This window comes from Diadema antillarum, unplaced genomic scaffold (assembly GCF_040938485.1).
Source record: "Diadema antillarum isolate AM-2024a unplaced genomic scaffold, OU_Dant_1.0 scf00000017, whole genome shotgun sequence".
Taxonomy (NCBI): domain Eukaryota; kingdom Metazoa; phylum Echinodermata; class Echinoidea; order Diadematoida; family Diadematidae; genus Diadema; species Diadema antillarum.
Genome location: NW_027270906.1, coordinates 2,129,534 through 2,150,299, shown reverse-complemented (window position 1 = coordinate 2,150,299; position 20,766 = coordinate 2,129,534). Strand labels below are relative to the sequence as shown.

The window sequence follows — 20,766 nt, the reverse complement described above, 5'->3', positions numbered from 1 at the left end:
CTTTTCAGTGTTTGGTTGTAATGAGAAAATAATATGCAATGGACATCTAGAAATAAAACAGAATTGTCATGGAAGGCTATCATAGATGATGAATGTATTATTGTAGGAGTGCTACATGTTGTTGGACGCAGGTACGGAACGAGTCTTAGCAGACTTGAAGTCCTCGAGGTGCACTGATTTATTCTGAGGCTGCTTGCCCTCGGCAAAGTTCGGCAAAATGAATTGAATTTGCATAAAGTACATTTGCATCTTTGCATATTCAAATCAATGAGGGGAACCAGTCGAGGTAAGAGGAATGGAGGAGGCCAAATAAGATGCAAGAATCATATTCCTCTAGATTACAAATGAAAGCACAAAGGATGAAGATGGCAACTAGCTGGGGTGAATACTTAAAGACAGAATGTTACACAAAAGAATCAGATCTGGGCACTGTTTTATGAAGAGTTATAATTGATTATATATAGGTGATTTCTGTAATAAGTCTATGGCAGCCTGTGTATTAAGGAAATTTAAAATCAATTATATCTCTTGATAAAACTGGGCCCTGGGGTGCCATGGATGAACACATCTGAATGGGGAAAGAATGAAGGTGATCAGAGGAATTTGAATAATGTGAACTTGAAAACATTGAGAACTTAAAACTCATGGAGAGCTTTCTTTTCTTGTGGTAGCCTTCATGTAATTTTATGTAACTATAATTTTGCCAAAAAATATTCAGTGTCTGAGATTTCTGACCATACTTTTAAAACTGAATAGGCTTTACTCAGAATGCGTATTCATATAACTAGGTTTTGTTTCTTTGTTTGTTTGCTGCTTGCTTCAATTTTGTCAAATATTGAGAGATTGTGAGTTATGTTTCTTGATATGGAAATCCGAAACTGAGAAGAGATATGAACTAAGGATGCTGCTGTCAGTCTTTGCAAGTTCCTCTCTTAGTATTCTTTATATCTTTTCCCGTCACAATATCTCTCACTCTTCCACCTTTTCCAGATATGAATATTGAATAGGATAGCAGTGTTCTAGTTTTATTAATTAGATTTTTTTCTTCCTGTGTGCATGGATATTTCCCCCATAAACGAGAAGGCATGTTTCATAATATTGAAAGAAAAATTGTAAGAGCAGCTGCTAGAACTTAGACTTTTGAGACACCATGTAATTTTTATTCCGGACCATCGTTTAAATTAAGTGTGTGCGTATCTTGACTCAAATATCTATTACTAAGCTGCGGTATCTGAGAAGATAGCTTGATTACTGTAAAAGCGGACATTTTTGCACGACTAATTGTTCATGCTCAGCCGGGTAGAATGAGTTTCGCATGTTTTCAATTTCGTGGAATCAAGGCATCAACTTCTGGAACATATGGCAAACAAAAATATTCACATGCTTTTATTTTCGCGCAGTTTCTTGTGCGAAATGTGCAAAAATTTCAACACCACAAAAATGTCCACTTTTACAGTATAAGTAAGATGTGTACAATTTTTGCCCATGCTACAACGACAGCTTGGAGTAACGCCAATGGCAGACAACAATGCACGACACAACTACTACTATGAGATTCTTGTTTTGACTGGTCAGCGGAAGGCTGCGGGAACCGACTCAAAGGTAAGGCATTATGCAGCACACGGGGTAAGCGTTGGGTACCTTTCTGCCACCTTTTGTGTGGTTTAACTTTATATTAGGTAATATGTGTCCTCTCTGATCACCTGTTGATATTGTCAGGATCCTTCTTTTGTGCAGAGCATATCTCAAGCGTAATCTCATCTCTTGAAGGTACTGTTAACCATTAGGGAGCAGTGATCAAGTTATCACATTTGATGCATGTGTGTAGGTCAGTTGTATCACAAAACACCCTGCCATTAAAATTTTTGCAATGAAACCTAAAATATGAGGAGATATCACTATCTATCTAAATAAACCATCAGATGGTTTATTCTGGAAACAATTTTATCATGTTTATTTTTCATGTTTTGTATATTTAGCAATACGTAACATTGATTATGTTGATTAACATTATTACATTCATTGGTTGTTTTCTCTCCCTAACTCACATTTTAGAACTAATTATGAAGCACTAAAGCTTGGTTTTTGTTTTATCTGCGAATGGTGAATAATGTCTTTAAGTTGAAACTTCTGTTGCCTATATAATAAGCTTATGACTTCTATCCTCTCTTAAATTCATTTTTCATGGAAATCACACAGTCCATCAACTTGATACTGACATTGTTAAGGATAGCAATTATTCCCCTTGCTTTCTGAAAGAGGTGAGTCAAGTGCTCTTTTGTAATGCTAGAAAAGTGATTTTTTTAAAAGAATTTTCTTTATATTTTCTTTATATTGTTGTCCACGCATACGTCATACCCTCTAGTAGTCTCCTCATCCATTGGTTCCAACACCAAAACTTTGAAAAATTCTGAACTTTTGCATCGATTGTTTGATTTTCCTCAAACTGTCACTGATGCAATCTACTAATGTTGCTGCTTTCATTCAATCCACATTGCTCTTTGGGTTTCCGTTCCCTTTAAAGATTTTCTGTGCTTTAATTTTCCTCAATTCCAGGTCAGCTTCATTCTGTCCGGTGAGAACGATGAGACAGAGGTACGGCAGTTTGAAGATGACAAGAGAAAGGTCCTCCGTCGTGGCGGAGGGTACCGACAGATTCCTGATGGCTGTGCCAAGGTTCTGCTTTTCCCGTCTATCTCTCTCTCTCTCTCTCTTTCACTCTCACACTGTAACATACATTATGTTTGAACAATGCTGTCACACACTGTAGTGGTTGCACATTCTGTAAAACCAGAAATTTCATGTGCGTGAAACTTTTGTGATTTTCACAAGGAGCCAAGATTCATGAACAAAGTAAAATGCACACAAAAGTTTTGGTCCACACAAAGCAGTGAATGCCAGTCACCGATTTGTCAAAGTTTCATGCCACAAAAAAAAAAGACCATCAGCTCCAACTTGCAAAAGTTTCATGCTGAGAATGTTTCTGCTGTTATAGTAATGTGCATACAAAAACATACCAGTGTTCACCAGTTTTAAAGTTTAATCGAGATGTTATTTGATATGTGTTACTAGCCCCACAAAACATTCACACAAAAAAGGAAAGAATTACTCAGACAAGTCACTGTGTCTCAGAATGCAGATAGATGGTAGACCAAATCATATCCTTTTAAAGACCTCTACGCTGGGATGGCTTACACATTTCTGTACTGTATAAGCTGTTATTTTCACAAATTTTGCGAATTACAGTTGGATTGCGAATTTAACAACACGCAAAAATGTCATGCGCAAGGGTAACAATGCATTTAAGAGAGCATCGGTGTCAATTCACAAAAACAACATCCCTCAAAAATGTCTGTGACCTCCTCATTCACTAAAATATCTGTACACGAAATTAAGAGCTTATACAGTAGTTAAACCAAGAAAAAGACTATGAATACCCTATAGCAGTACAACTATATTTCATATCAACTATGTTGTCTGATGTGGTAATTATGTTTCATGCCATGACTGCAGCTTGATGTTAATTGCCTATTAACTGATATATCTCAGGCCACTTGGTACTCTGAACTACATGCGTATTTGGCACGACAACTCCGGATCGGGCAAGATGCAGGGGTGGTACTTGAAGTATATCGCTATCAGAGACATTCAGACCAGGGAGAGGTTCTACTTCATCGTCAACCAGTGGTTCTCTGTCGTCGAGGATGATGGCCAGGTATAGAGTCTAATCTCACAAGTCTTATCCTTGTGTTTTGAACATTTAGATTTAGACCACTACTACTATACTGTAGTAGTAATAGTAGTAGTGGTAGTGGTAGTGGTAGTGGTAGTAGTAGTGGTAGTGGTAGTAGTAGTAGTAGTAGTAGTAGTAGTAGTAGTAGAAGTAGTAGTGGTAGTAGTAGTAGTAGTAGTAGTAGTAGTAGTAGTAGTACTACTACTACTACTACTGGTACTGCTATTTCTACTGCTACTACTGCTACTGTTGCTGATAATGATAATATGTGGGAGTCTGCGGGGGGGGGGGGGGGGGGGGGGGGTGTCAGAAGTCAATTTATCCCCTAACCTGCCATTCAATCAAGATCAATTACTTGGTCTATCACATGCAGAAGAGTAATAGAAAATGGATGGTACTTCTTGTCTTTGTTTTTCTCTGTCTCTTTTTATATGTTTTCCTCTCTGTCTCCTCTCTGTCTCCTCTCTCTCTCTGCTTTAAACCCTCTTGTTTTCATCTCTGCCACCAGATCGATCGCCTCGTTCCCGTCGCTGGCCGAGAGCAGATGCAGAACTTCTCCCACCTCTTCAGCAACCACTCCCGCAGGAACCTCAACGACGGTCACCTCTGGTTCTCCATCCTGGCCCGCCCACCGGGCAGCCGCTTCACCCGCCTCCAGAGGGCAGCCTGCTGCATGATGTTCCTCTGGCTGGACGATTCTTCCGCCCCAAGCTGTTGTCGGCACACATTTTACAGGAGTTTTTACCTCCGCCAAGGGGGGAGGTTATATTTTAATTACTGTTTGTTTGTTTGTTTGTCCGTGTGCAAAATAACTCAAAAAGTTGCAAACAGATTTGGATGAAACTTGCAGGAAAGGTTGAGAATTGCAAAAGGAATAGATGATTAGATTTTGGTAGTGATCCAGACATTTTTATGGGTTTTATGAAGGATTTTCAATATTTTGGCAGGTAGGGTCAATGAACTTCGGAGTTCAAGCTCTGCATTTTTGAGGTTTTCATACGCGCACTAAAGTGCATGCTCTAGTTTCTGCTAGGGTGAGGCCCGCCGCGCAGCTGGAAGTTGATGACGTAACAAAAGGGAAATAGGGCGATTTTCAGCATGCATACATATGGATGGAAATCGATCTCTATGGAAGAACAAGATCTTTGGTAGAAATTAGCTGCTTGGCAGAGATCTGCACTCTCAGAGTGCTTCTCTAGTGTGACAATGATATTGATACAGTCTTCTGTATCCCGGGTAGTCCCTTGAAGTGTTACCACTGCTGCTCTACTAGAGGGTCCTACTGTTATTACTGCATCTTTGCCGGTTACCCAAGTTTAGAGACATAAACACGGTTTCTTTTATTGATGCTTTTGTGCTGTAGATCAGCATCGGTGTCCAGGCCAACTTGATTGTGTTCCCAGTGTCGCTCCTCGTCGTCCAGTTCTTCAGGAAGTCGCGACCGCGAAAGAAGCGACAGTCCCGCCTCAAGGAGGCCGCCCTCGCTGGCAAACCTGCACGCCGTTTCAAGCGAAAGAATCGCAAGAAGGCCTACACCAAGCTGGAGGATTTTGTAAGTGTCCTAGATCTCAAACAGTCTGTCTTCCTATGTTTTTCTCTTTCACTATCTATCTATAAATCTCTCTCTTCTCACACTCTCCCTCTCTCTCACTATAAATTTCACTATCTACCTCTCCATTTCTGTCTATTATATACATCTCTCACAATCTATTTATATGTGTCTTTCTCTTTCACTATCTGTTTCACTATCTACCTCTCCATTTCTGTCTATTGTATACATCTCTCACAATCTATTTATATGTGTCTTTCTCTTTCACTATCTGTTTCACTATCTACCTCTCCATTTCTGTCTATTGTATACATCTCTCACAATCTATTCATATGTGTCTTTCTCTTTCACTATCTGTTTCACTATCTACCTCTCCATTTCTGTCTATTGTATACATCTCTCACAATCTATTCATATGTGTCTTTCTCTTTCACTATCTGTTTCACTATCTACCTCTCCATTTCTGTCTATTGTATACATCTCTCACAATCTATTCATATGTGTCTTTCTCTTTCACTATCTGTTTCACTATCTACCTCTCCATTTCTGTCTATTGTATACATCTCTCACAATCTATTTATATGTGTCTTTCTCTTTCACTATCTGTTTCACTATCTACCTCTCCATTTCTGTCTATTGTATACATCTCTCACAATCTATTCATATGTGTCTTTCTCTTTCACTATCTGTTTCACTATCTACCTCTCCATTTCTGTCTATTGTATACATCTCTCACAATCTATTCATATGTGTCTTTCTCTTTCACTATCTGTTTCACTATCTACCTCTCCATTTCTGTCTATTGTATACATCTCTCACAATCTATTCATATGTGTCTTTCTCTTTCACTATCTGTTTCACTATCTACCTCTCCATTTCTGTCTATTGTATACATCTCTCACAATCTATTCATATGTGTCTTTCTCTTTCACTATCTGTTTCACTATCTACCTCTCCATTTCTGTCTATTGTATACATCTCTCACAATCTATTTATATGTGTCTTCCTTTCTATCTCTCTCTCTGTATAGACGATAATCTTGAGGTATATGCACCACTATGCCAGCTGACTACAGTGCACTACCATTGTAACCAACACAATTTTAACAAAATTCTCAATACAACAAAGTAAAAATTCAGGTCCCACAATTATCACATTTAATATCTGTATATACACTCAGCAAAAAAAGAAAGTAAACGCTTTTTTAAGTTCAGATTTCTCATCGAATAATTGGTTGAAAGCTACTGTATTATATATCATATTGAAGGTGATTTGATTGGCTATCAACCTGGTAGGTCAACAAGAAGGGAAACTTTACGCATGAGTGATTACCATTGTTTTTCTCTTCCAAGGCACAAAAGCAAAAATTGCAAAACTGAGCAAGTCATTCATGCGTTTGTGCTCTTCCATGGAACAATAAGAACAAACAACAAATTTCACACAAAAAGAAACATGAATTAAGTTGCAAAAATTAACTTTGATCTCAATGATATCGCTAAAGCCCAAAAGATCAATGAAGGCTAAAAATAATGGAGGAAAATAAAGCATTTTATGTCAAATCTAAATTCAAATGAAGTAAGTGAAGAAGTAAAAATTCAACAAAAATGGTAGAAATTTGAGGGGTTTTTTTTTCAAATTAAGAAATTGTATATAATGTTTTGTTCTTGAAATTGTCACATGGACTCTTTAATCACTAGATTAAAAGAAATAAATGAAGAAATTCTTCTCAATTAATCATCTTTATGCTTATTATTCCCTATGCCATTTGAAGTTTGACTTGACAGAAAATTCTTATTTTTCCCCTTAAGTTTCCCACTTTGTTTTTCTTAGAGGTTATAAAGAGATAAAGAGAACAAAAACTTATTTTTCCTATTTCATTCATGTCTCTCATTGTGTAAAACTGGTCTTCTGTTATCAATGTTATTCTGAAGGGCATTTGCAAATGAAAGAAAACATGTCAATTTTTGCAATTTTTGATTTTGTGCCTTGGAGGACAAAAGGAAATGTGCTCACTCATGCATAAAGTTTTCTTTTTAATTAACCTATAAGCTTAATAGCCAATTAAATTACCTTTAACATGGTATATAATACATTGATTTTCATCAAAATTTTCTTATGAAAAATATGACTTCGAAAAAGTGGTTACTTTCTTTTTTTGCTGAGTGTACTTTACTGTTTGGCTTTAACAAAATTTCAAAACAATGAAGGGAACAATGCCAGTCCAAGGACTTCTGTGTTAACAGGAGTCGCCTATAGGCCTACATGTTACACTTTTGTTGGTGTGAGGAACCAAACTAATGTCTTTCGTTGGTTTTTTTTTTTTCTTTCTTTCTTTTTCTTTTTTTTTTCCAGGCATCCCCTAGCCGCATTGTTCTGGAGGAGAGCAAGCAGAAGATGGCGAATCCTGTGGCAGGAACAAGGGCGGAGCCCAGCCTGGTCATCCCTCCAATCCCCGGGGCTTACGAGGAGCCCCCTGCCCTTCAGCACACTGCCGTACAGCCGGCCTACTCATCCAACTCCCCTGGTTCCCAACCACCACCAGGCTCTGGGGACTCCACGGTAAAAAAGTGCCACAGACTGTGGCAGTTGATCTCAACATTTTATGTGCCCATGCGCTTAGTCTAACTAGCTTGTTCATCAGCATTTAGCAATCCATCCAAACTTAGAAAGGATGGTAAAGTAATGGTGGAGATGAGGATTGAGCTTTCAATTTTTTGCAAGATACAACTCTGTACCATGAAACCACCTATATAATGTTTCAGAGCTTACCATTCAAATGGGAATTCAAAGCATATTTGACAAAATTGTGTTGGAAATGACTGCAATATCCAAAAAAAAAAACAACAAAGTAAATCAAAGCAATCCTAATAACAGGTGGGTACCACCTTTTATTAGTGTTGCTTTGTTCAGCTATCTCAGTCATTTTAAAACCAATTTTGATCAAGTAAACATGGAATTCCGCTTGAAATTACATACTCTTTCATATTTCATAAGAGGTTTCTCATTATCTCCACCAGAAAAAAAAGTTAGAAGTCTGAAGCCTGGGCTCCTTTTCGTAAAACTTGTCGTAACTAACTGTTCATGATACTTGTTAAAAGGTACTGAAATCCTTGCATCTGTTTGGCTGAGAGCAAATTTGTCCTAGAAATGCGGCAGTTGTTACTGATGCCAAGTTTTATGTAACGGGACCCAGGTCTCAACCAAAACTACACCATCCCTTTAACTTACTTGTAAAGTTAGTATGCCCACTCGGTGTAGCAATGTGCCTCAGTCCAACAGGAAGGCCAAGGCTGGCATGATGAGGACCGGAGGTATTTGGTAATCCCTAGAACCACAATGACAATGAATTTCCATATGTCTATGCCAATCGGGCTACAAAACATGCCAGCTGGAGTGCCAATCAGCGACCAAAGTACAGTTAGGGTGAGGCACTTATCGTTGCTGGGGCGACAGGACCTAGTATTTTCAAAATGTCCAGGAGAGCCAAAAAACATGACGACCAAAGCTCTATAGCGAATGGGATAGCCTTTCCTTTGACATGCCGTGGTGGCTTTATTTTTGGAGTAAGAGAGTTGGGATTTGGTCAGGACATCACTTAACCCTTTATTTGACCATTAATCAAAAAAAGTTTTTTTCATGAAAAATTCAGATACAAGGTCTTGTCGCCCCAGCGACATTATACACACCACCTGGACTGAAGACAATAATGAAAGCAGGAGGCATGCTAGACTCAAATTTAGAAGAGAGCATTCCAAGCTACAAAATGTTGATTCTTTGTTTGTTTCTTTGTTTGTTTTTTACTTGTTGTGAGTAGCATAATCTTTTTGTTTCTTTCAGGGTGTAGAGTTACAGCCGACTAGCTTCCTGTCTTTCATGTTATTGCAATATTGTGAATGATATATGTATTCAGTCGTGAGCCATCATCAACTGAGGAGAAAAGAAGGTGTGTGTGTGTGTCTGTATACGGTGCCATTAAATGTGACAATTTAGATTAGAATTTAGATGGTGATCAAAGTGGAGAGCTCACTGGTGTCGTCTATTTTTTTACAGAGTCAGGACTTGTGAATAAAGTGCCACAGTGTGATGTCGTAATCATTCATCACCGTGGAAACTGGTTCTGAACAGCCTCCTTGGCCTAAGTGGGAATGCGAGCACTTTAATTAGTTCTAACCCCAGCTATGACAAAAAGATTGTGAAATTATCACTTCGGTACTCTATAATTGATGACTAGTGTTACACACACATGCACACACACACACACACACACACACTTGCACATACCGCATCAAGCTAAATACTGGTTAGTGATAAGGTTAGAGTAACGATTAGGGTTAAGGTTAGGTTTAGGGTTAGAGTTTGGGTTAGGGTTAGGATTATGTTCAGGATTATTATTAGGGTTAGTGTTAAGGGAAAGGTCCGGGGTAATTGCCTAGGGGGTAATTGCCCTAGACCCTGCACACACACATACACGTCTACCTCTTCTCTCGCACACTGTCAGGTATTGATCCAGCCGGACACACCCAAGCGGCGCAAGAAGTTCTCCTTCCCTTGGTGGTGCGTCATCGTCGCCTGGCTCCTCGTCATCCTGAGCACGGCGGCCGCCACCACGGTGGTGGTCTTCTACGGCATCCAGTTCGGCAACCTGACCGTCCGGGAGTGGCTGGCATCGCTCTTCACCACCTTCATCGTTGGCATATTCTTCACGCAGCCCATCAAGGTATGGTGACTCACAAGGGGAAAAAAAATTAAAAATAGAAAAGCACTCGGAAAGCGCAGACCTCCACCACATTTCCATCGATACATGCATGCTGAAAATCGTTCAATATCCCAGTGATAAAGAAGCCTTTGTGTACCTCATCAGCTTCCTGCATGCTGTGTGGCGCCTCGAGCAGCGACGCACTGTAGTGCACGTATGCAAACCTCAGGTACCCGCAGCTTGAACTCCCAAGTTCATTGACCCTTTTTGCCAAAAGATGAAAATGCCTTCAAAAGTTCATGAAAATTCCTGGATCACTACCAAAATTTAGTCTATTATCAACTTTCCCTGCAAGTTTCATGTAAATCCATTCAAAACTTGTTGCATTATACAGCACACAGACAAACAAACAAACCAGCACCAACAAAAACATAACCTTCTTGGTGGAGTTAATTAAATATGAATATGCTTTGCTCTGTATGCCATATTTTTTAGCAAGTCTAATTTTTCGCAAATTGAGACTTCCAGACAATTTCGCAAGTGGTTAGTGTTACGATTGTGGATTCAAATTTGAATAGAAAAAATGTATGTGTGCATGTCACATTCAAGGGAATCAATCTCCTTGTCTCTAATACCCCTTTTATACTGGGTGTTAGCTCGCTTCAGGTACGGACCTGAAGCGAGCTAACTCTCAGTATAAAAGGTCGAAAAATAGTTAGCCCAAGCTAAAGTCAGCCCGCTCTGGGGGGGAGATCAGGTCCGCTTCAGGTACGGACCTGAAGCGAGCTAAATCTCAGTATAAAAGGTCGAAAAATAGTTAGCCCAAGCTAAAGTCAGCCCGCTCTGGGGGGGAGATCAGGTCTGCTTCAGGTCCGAGCTAACTTCAGTATAAAAGGTTTCTCGAGTTAGCTTGAGCTAAATTCACTGACCCGTGACCGGAAAGTGTGTACGGTGCTTCCGGATTGCAAATCGTACGTTTACTGCTGTACGAGTGTACTGTTGCCACCGGCGTGCTGTGTATTACGCATCGCATGCACTGGTGTAGTATTTTATGCTGTCACTGTTCGCTGTTCGGTAAAACTCTCAGTGAACTCTTTGAGGTAGCAAAAAAAAAAAAAAAAAAAAAAAAATAGACCGGTGCAGGACGTACACTATTATATATGCCGATGACTGGTTGAATATCGCCAGTAATGTATAACAACGGAACTGAATTCGTACTCGTAAGTATGCTAAGTATGCATGAAAACTGTCTTTGAATTTTCGTGCTTGTGGGAAGGACAGCAGGCTAATGGGGAGTAGGGGGGGGGGGGGCGATAGGTCTGGTCTACCTTTGGTGGTCGAGATTGGCAGTATAAAACGACTTAGTCCGAGCTAAAGTTAGCTCGCTTCAGAAGCGAGCTAAAAGTCATGCGCAGTATAAAAGGTGTATAAGACAGAGTACTGTATGCGCCGAATATTTTGCAAGGTGTTTATTTTCACAAATTTCGCCAATCGGGTGCTACTTGCAAATTTAAAAACATGCAAAAATACTAACTCTGTCTGATTCCACCATGAGTGTGACATGCACGCACACCTTTCTCTGTTAACTACTGTATTCCTCAATCACAAATTTAACCACTCACGAAATTGTCAGAGTGTTGATTTGCAAAAACTTAGTCTCTCTGAATATATAGCGCATACAGTATATCATGTATTTGCTCTTAAAGAGGTGATGTACTCACTGTCTGTATAAGAGCTGACTTTGTAAATTGTTGCTGATCATGAGGAGACGTTGGAGTGCCCTTAGTGATGGCGGACTTTGCTCCACACGCAAATGCTCTGCGCACTCACAGAACCAGTGATCAGAGTTTGTTAGCACAATGGGCAAAGTGCCATTTTTTTATCTTTAAGAGTAAGTCCATCTTCAGATAGAGCAAAACATAACCTTCCCAGTGATACCTCACTTTTAACATAACAAGGAATATTATGAGTAGGTAAGTAGAAATGTCCTGAATTTTCTTATCATTTTGTTTGTCTTTAGCAGCTTTAATCACAAATATTTCAAAAATGGAGAAAACCTGTTTTGTGATCAAGTCCTTCAATTGTACGGGCCATACTTGGTTACATAGAGATCATTCGGCGTACTGCAAGTCCGCGATCCTTGGCTGATACCAGATATGCTAGCAAGGTCCACCATTACTATAAAAGTAGGGCACGATCACTCTTGATGTGCAGTGAACAACTTTACTCCCGGCATCACAGAACAATCGTTTGGATGTTTTGCGAGTTTGCTTTCCAGTACCTTCTAATATATTCACTCCTTGGTTAATAGTCTTCTTTTCTTTTTCTTTATATTTTTTTTTTATGTGAAACAAACAATTTCTTCACATGTGAGAAGATGATAAGAGAATTAAGCAACAATATTTCAATCAGGAAGATCAGCAAAGTTGAAGTGAGACGAATGAAATCATCCGTGTAGGGATCTTGGAGGGCCATGATCCGTCTGTAGGCTGTCTGCACTGAACATGTCACAGTGGATGTAATGTGTTTTTTTTTTTCTCTATCTCTCTCTCTCCCGCTAGATCCTGTTGATTGCTGTGTTTGTAGCCTGCATCATCAAGAGCCCCAATGCCGATGATGATTCCGACATCGAGGAGGACGAGGAGGAATTTGACCTCAACCCCGATGAGGAGTACTTGCACACGGTGTCGGGTGAGGCCATAAACAGAGGAAGGAGTGTAATGTGTTCATATCTAAAGGAGATGAAGATGTATAGGTGTAGCTACAGATATATGTATAGCTGTAGATACACCATGGTATATATGTATAGCTGTAGATACACCACGGTTGAAATATAGGTATGGGCAGATATATTCATGATAATTACACTAATTAGTTACACTAAGTATCGTTGTCACTGTTGGTGATGCGGTAGACATGAATATCATATAATTGTAGATGCATAGAAATGTCGATATTGGTGCTTTTGACAAGTATGTCGTGCCTGTTTGAATCCACTGGTGTCGTATTTGATATCTGTGTCAATTGAGGTGCAGGTGTTTGTATAATGTGTATGACACTGTACATACACTATGTTTTGAAAGTGTTGGTGCTTGTGTCAAGTAGGCCATCCTTAAAATTTAGGGATAGATGTCTGTGTTGATTATAAGGGCCTGGCATAGATATATGTATGTGAGTACATGGATGTGTGAATATAAATGTGTACAATGAAAGTATGTGTGGACATGTCACAGTTAGTCAAGTTGTAGGTAATAGATATGGGCCCTGTTTTACGAAGAGTTATAATTGATTACAATATAGTTGATTTCTATGGTAAGTCTTTGGCAACCTGGGTGGGGTAAGGAAATTTATAATCGATTATATCTTTTGATAGAATGGGGCCCTGAATTTGTGCAGGGGTGCATATGCTAGTTTTTTTAAGGGAATATAAAGGTGTCGTATGTAATCATGCAAGATCACACTGTGTAGCATGGAGATGTGTGGATGTAGATGTAAAGCTGCAGCGGTAGATTCAGGTGAAGTTATGTAGAGTACCAAAGTGTGCTGTCATAGGCATTCATTGCCATGGAAACTGGTTCCAGACAACTTCACCTGCCCCAACTATCTTTGAACACTATTGTTACTATTAGCCCGTTCCTTAACGGGATCCTGATATACCAGGTTCCCGTGGCGTCAACTGATATACGGGAACTTGGTATACCAGGTTCCCAAAATGTATGCAGGAGTTCCTGCATTCCTGGCCTAAATTCATATCAATCCGTGTTTTGCTGCACAGACAATTGGTTTTAATAGACAGATCAGAATTTCTTCAATCAATATCTGTTTTCTTTCTGTATGAAAACTGCGTTTATCGCAGTATTATTTGACTTTTTCCAATGAAGTGTGCGCTTGTTTCGTGGTAAAACTAATATAAAGATGTACACAGTGATCCAAGGGTGAGCTCGGTAGATATTTGACTTTGCTGACCCCATTTACTTGGTCTTTTGTGTATAACAAAACAGTCTGTGAGCCCATCAGCGCATACTCTTTTCACACCTTACGCCTGATAGATATTTTCGTTGTTCGATGACACATGTAGTTGACTGTGGAAAGGGATATATATGCACCGCTTGACTGCCGTTGAATAGGTGGATTACCAACCTGTCCATTCTCTGTCGAACTGCAAAAAGAATCTCATTTTGGGGCATTGAAGGTGCTTGGAGAATTGCGGGAGGAACGGGTTAGACCATTCTTGTATCTGGTTCCACTCTAAGCCATAACAAAAGACTGTGACATCATCACTTGGTGCTGTATACTCTGTGGTTTTAGGGTTGGTTTCAGATTCAAGTCATGTGGCTATGTTCAGCTCATATAACGTCACCTGCCTCAAAAGGTTCACTGAGGTGTTATTTGATTCCCTGATACTGTCTCCCTGTGACAAATGGAAGTTGTGAAGTGTGCAGTGTAGTAAGTTTAAATGCCTCATTGTCGGTTCTTTGTGTGGATTCAAAGGAAAAGAATTAATTTTGCCATTGAATCTGTATCAACAATTATAATTCTCTGTATAGGTAATTGCTAATAGATCTGATATATTGAGATGTGGGTAAAAGGAAGAAGACTTTTTGCACCAGAGCAATTAGGTAAATATGTTGGGGTTTTTTTCGTGCCAGGCAGCCCATCGTGTTGTATTCTTTCCGTAAAACATAAATACATGCCATATGTACTGTAAATGAGTTACACCTTGTCTCTTATTTTTGTTTTTGTTATGATGATGTCAGATATGATAGTAATATATCTGATAATGATGATTATACTGATGTGTGTGCATTGTTTCCATTACTTTTGTTAATCTCTTTGGAGATTCTTCAATTTGATATGACAGTGTCTTCCTTCCAGGTCACATGACCACCAAGAAACGTTGTCTGCCGTACAAGCCCCCGGACCCCGAAGCTCTGGAACGAGCCAGAGAGAAGCGTCTGAAAGAGATCAAGATGTACGCCATCTTCCGCGAGATCTTCTTCTACGTCGTCTACCTCTGGGTCGTGCTCATGATCAGCTACGGGAATGCCGACCCCTCGTCGTATCGCATGCAGGAAGACTTTGCCAACGAACTGGTGATCGGCGACGGAGTGCATTCTTTCAATAAGGTGCGTTGGCACCCTTAATTCCATTTCATAGATATTTGATATTACGATTCAAAACTGAAAATCTTGTGATAAAATAGTGAGTTATGCAGTTGATACCATTTCATCCTGTATCTGATACAAATGTCTCAAATGCAAAGTTTTCATCCAGTCTCTTGTTTGTACATCATGTGTCATTATTTTGTTCTTTCCTGTGTGCTCATCTCTAAATGGTCAGAGGTCAGAGGTCAGAGGTCAAAAGTCAAAAGTTCACTGGCTTTCTCACAATCAGGGCCAATGCTGACCTGTGTCTAAAATTTGCAATGAATATTTCATTCACAACATCAATCACTATATGTGTCAAGCAAAACTCAGTGTTTGAAAAAAGAAAGGATTATATAACCAAGTGGCATTAAATTGAATTGGATGATATGCAAGGCTGACATTTCTTTTGAGTTAGGCATTACCCACCTCAGAACTACCCTGATAAAGGGCTTCCTTTACCACTGTGCTATCCTGAGGTGCATGTGAGATCAGGGACTTCCCCCCACTCGCCCTTGTCTCTTACTGATCTCCTTCATAGGGCTACAGGTGTATGTTGATTTATGTGACTGATGTGTATAATATGAACATAAGATGATGACTGGGGTGGGGGGCAAACATGCAGAATGTTCCCTCTAAAGGGTTTGTGTCACTAAATGAGGGAAGGATGTGATCGATTCCTTGACCTTGTCTCAAGACTTACAATTACCTCCCCAAAATATTGTTAAACGTGAGATTATAGAACACTGATTAATCTTCTGTGATGAGGACTTCTCCCCACTCGCCCCTGTCTCTTACTGTCACGAGGACCTAAAAACCGTGACAGTTACCTTGTTACATATAAACGGATAGAACCTGCATATCCAGTATGTAAAAAAAAAAAAAATTACAATCAGATATTCATATTGAAAACTTCCAGTGTTATTCGACTATCTGAATGCTATTCCAGGGTCTTGAAATATTTACATCTTAGCCATATTTTGCAGAAAAACCCCATTCAATTTGGTTAAGTGGTCGTAGAGAAATGTGAATCATTGTGAAGCATGTTGTGGATGTTGTTATTTCCAAGTTTAGCAATTGGATGTTCTTGGAACTGTATATTCATGTGTGAGCACAATGAAAAAGAACTTGGAGGGAAGGGATACCTGCCATGCTCTACAAAAATCCTCATTGTCTTTGACCACTTAAGCAAATCGGATGGGGTTTTCTGCAAGACGTGGGTTATACGTTATGGTTTCATACCCTGAAATTGTATTTGGATTGATTCACTATTTTTTAAGTTATCATTGTGGAGGGTCCCATTGTAATTTTTTTGTGGACATACAGTATTTGATGAACCCATACAATATATCAAAATGTATACCTTTCACATGATTCCCAGGTCAACAGCCACCATACCTTCTGGGTGTGGTTGGAGCAGACATTCATCCCTGCTATCTTCCCGCAAACATGGTACAACGGCGAGCCGGACCCAGAGGTGGAAGGTTTCCTGGCTGACCAGAATGCCTACATCATCGGCTTTGCTGTTCTCAGACAACTCCGGATCAAGCATGGTAAGTTTGAGGATAGGTTACTAAATGGTGCAAATGTACACTACTTTCATCTACATGCAACCTAATACAAACACAACATGCTCCCAAGGTTGCCTGGCTCTAATTGTAAATGCCCATGTGATTTACTTTGTGTTTTATTTTGCCAAATAAATGACCTTAATTCGCCTCAATCAATGCAATTTCAAAGACACTGTTTAAAGGGTAATGGACTCAAGATTCAAGAGGGTGCTATTGCATCAACCCATGCTTACCCATTTGCCATGTTCCAAATGTCAGTTACTGGGAGTGTGTCAATGAATGTTTGAAATGATGCCATTGTCACTTCATCTTGATTTGGGTGTTGTTCCCGGCTGGTTCTGTTGACTTTATACTGATCCCTTAAAGACGAAGATTGATTTCCTAGTACTTAAGTGCTCAGTTTATCTATCTCTGTTGTAATGAGAAAAACTGATTGTGCTTCTTGCATTGTTGATAAAAAGTAAGCACACATCTATCTTTCAAAACAAACCATTGTAGGGAGGATATCAAAGCAATGGGCGTACATTGAGGCCTTTTTGTCCGTACTTTGCATTCTTGAGACATCAACAAAATGACATTTGTCCATGCCCTGTAGTGTCAAGGTGTATATTCCTGTCAATATTGTCCCTACCAGGGCTTTGCCAGGTGGTGAAGGAGTTTGAGGGAAAGATTCACAACTGCACAGTGAGCTATTCAGTCCGCGCCGAGGACAATGAGGTCTACGGAGCAGGATGGACACCGTACAACAACGCCACAATCTATCGCAGCGAGTACAACTACACGGAGTCATCAGAGATTGACAGCTATCCGTATCTGGGTCGGCATGGCTTCTACTTGGGCGGCGGCTACGTGGCGAGGCTTGATGGAGGGTTGACCGCCACGCAGGCTCGACTGAGTCAGCTCTATAAGGAGGCGTGGCTTGACCGTTACACGCGTGCTGTCTTCGTCGAAATGGCCACCTACAACGCTCAGGTGAACCTTTTCGGTGTCATCACTCTCCTTGCTGAGTTTCTCCCGACAGGCGGGGTGGAGACCAACTACCACATCAACATCATACGCCTCTACAACTATGCCCAGGGGTTCGGAGCGGTGCGCCTTGCCTGCGAGATTCTCTTCCTAGGCTTTGTGGTCTTCTTCATCTTCCGTGAACTGAACAACATGAGGAGAGAAGGGGTGCGCGTCTACTTCAAGTCCCTGTGGAACTTTGGGGAGTGGGTCATCATTGGCTGTGCCATAGGGGCCACGGTGATTTACTTCTATCGCTTGTACGCCACAGAGAGCCTCCTTTCGAGGTTCACGGATAGAAAAGGGGCGAAGAGGATCAACCTGCAGCACGTGGCCTACTTGAACGAAATCCTCACCTACTTGCTCGCCATCATCGTCTTCATAGGCACGCTGAAGTTCATCAAGCTGCTTCGGTTCAACCGCCGCATCGGCCTCCTCTCCAGCACGATCCGCAGCTGCTTTAAGGACCTCGTCCACTTTGGAATCATGTTTGGAATCTTCTTCATCGCCTACGCCCTCGCCTTCTACCAGATCTACTTGCGCTCGCTCTTCAACTACTCCGACTTCTTGTACACTGTGGAGACTCTCTCCACCGCTATCCTCGGCAAGTTTGACTTTGTGGCCATCCACGACGCCAACCGCTACCTGGGGCCGATTCTCTTCTTCTTCTACATGGTCACCATCACCTTCATCTTGATCAACATGTTCCTGACGATCGTTATTGAGGCCTTCTCCTCCGTCAAAGGCGACATCAGCCGTCAATCCAACGAGTACGAGATGGTTGATTTCATGCTGAACACCCTCAAGAACTGGGTGGGCTGGTCGTCCAAGTCGAAGACGGCCCTCCCCATCGAGACGGACGCCCCAGCAAAGAAGGAAGACCAGGACCTGATGTCTGAGTTCCCGGACAAGGTAGAGCAGCTTCTCGACAGCATCGCTAAGGTCTACTTCGACACGGCCCACTTTGAGGACGTCATCCGGGGCAGCGGCCTGGGAGGGTCCAAGTCCGGCGATGCCTTTGGGCCCAAGAAGAGGCCGGTCAAGCATGCTGTCACAGGATAAACCAATAGAGAGCACTCTTGTGGGAAGATGAAATGTGTAATATGTGATGTGCTGTTTAATCACATATGTTCTCAATATACCTTACACATTACTCAGAGTGACAATACACTGTCAACTGATTTTTTTTTTTCATTGTACACTATTAGAAAGGAAGATTGAAAGCATATTTTCACATGTTGTTTTATCTATGCTGTTTACCATACCAAGTTCTATAATGTTTCAATTTCGCATTATCACAGATATAATGTAATCCAGATACATGTAAGCCTGTATCTTTGTATCTTCATTCCGGATTTCTGAAAGCATATTGGGCATCTGGCCATCGAGGAGAAATTGTCAGTCATTGCTGAGTTCAAAAAGACTTATTCGTAATATGATCCAGTTACAAAAAACAGCTATCTGACATGTTGTTGCAAAATATGACGCTCTTATTTTGCAGTTAGTTTCTTTTTCTCCTGGTTTTTACTGTTTTTCAACCGGCTATGTTTGCTTGTTTGTTCTATTCTGTTTTGTTTTGTTTTGTTTTGTTTTGTTTTGTTTTGTTTTGTTTTGTTTTGTTTTGTTTTGTTTTGTTTTGTTTTGGGATGTGGATCACAACAGACTTGTCCTGATAATTACATTGAAATCTATGCTTAACTTTTTGACTAGTATTGCATACAGACAAACAAACAAGCAAACAAATGTCATCACAAAACATAGCATCATGTAATTTAGACATACATGGCAGTGTTATTTCGTTAAGGAGCATAAATTAAAAGTCAGATGCTGAACAATATGTTTCATATGCATAAAGGGATAAGAATCAGATTCTGCTTTGTATTACACAGAACAAACAAATCATTTCTTGTGCCATACATTTTTGACAAACTATCCAATATTTCTATGATTCTTTATGCCTAATTTTTGAATGTGGAGTATGCATCACTTTGATCATAGACTCCATTTGTGTTTCAAATTGTTCTTTTTTATTCTTTTCTTTTTCTTACTTAAAAGTATGGATGAAAACTGATTGTCATTCACAATGTTAGTCAGCATGCAGTGTAATGAGTTTGTGACAAATATGGAATCTATTTTGTTGTGAACTATTGATTTAAAAAACAAGGAAACTCCACCCTATGTTCGAATAGAATATGATAAGAACAGTGATGTCAAACGAAAAACATTAAAAATTTCATAAAAATTGAACAGAAAATTACAAATTTAAGGAATGTCAAAGCAGAGCTTGATTTCACATTATGATAATAATAGTTGCAATCCATTGTGCCAGTTAGAAAAGGTGATAGAGGTGTTGCCTGAAAATTCTCCAATGGTTTATAGATGTAAGTGCAACGGAATCCTGTATTGTAAGTAGGAGTATCATGAAAGCAGTTTGTCATGATGTATTACCTTCCTTCCCTTTACAAGTTTGCCTAATTGTTACAACTCTAGCACAATATGATTTGGAGGATGGTGTTGCTGTCAAAATAGACATGACTTGAATAACACATCATAATGTACCTCAGTGATTTGCAACAGATATAATGCACAGCCAATGGAAACACACAAGACTTTAGACTTACGAAGCATTCCTACTTTCTATACAAATTTAATAAATATGCCACTGTTTGTGGCATATATTGTAGTCAGAGTTTACTACATTTGTTAAGCGAACTTTTAGTACAAATGGAGTTTTTCTTGAATGATGTGAAAGACTGAAATCTTGTCCCTTTCCTCAGACTCTTGTCTGTGGTCCAAGCCCATGCCAAAACCATCCATGATATTTAGAGTCGTTGTGATTTGGAGATAGGTAGTAAAATACAGAACTGATGAATTAGTGGCTGATAGTAGCAAATGTATAATCGCTGATTTAGATGATATCAAGCAGGACGTGAATATTCGTAACTTTTAAAATCAGAAAGTAATGTGGCACATTGACATAGCTCAGAACGTACTGAAATGTGATTTTGGCATTTTTCTTATAACTTCTATCATGACATAGGTACATGTATGCCAGAGTGTGGTGAAAT

General features: G+C 39.9%; 1 pseudogene; it reads left to right on the top strand.

The window, feature by feature from the left end:
• Positions 1–19,079, top strand: part of LOC139725594 (uncharacterized) — a 75,556-nt pseudogene extending 56,477 nt beyond the window's left edge.
• Positions 19,080–20,766: the final 1,687 nt, after the last annotated feature.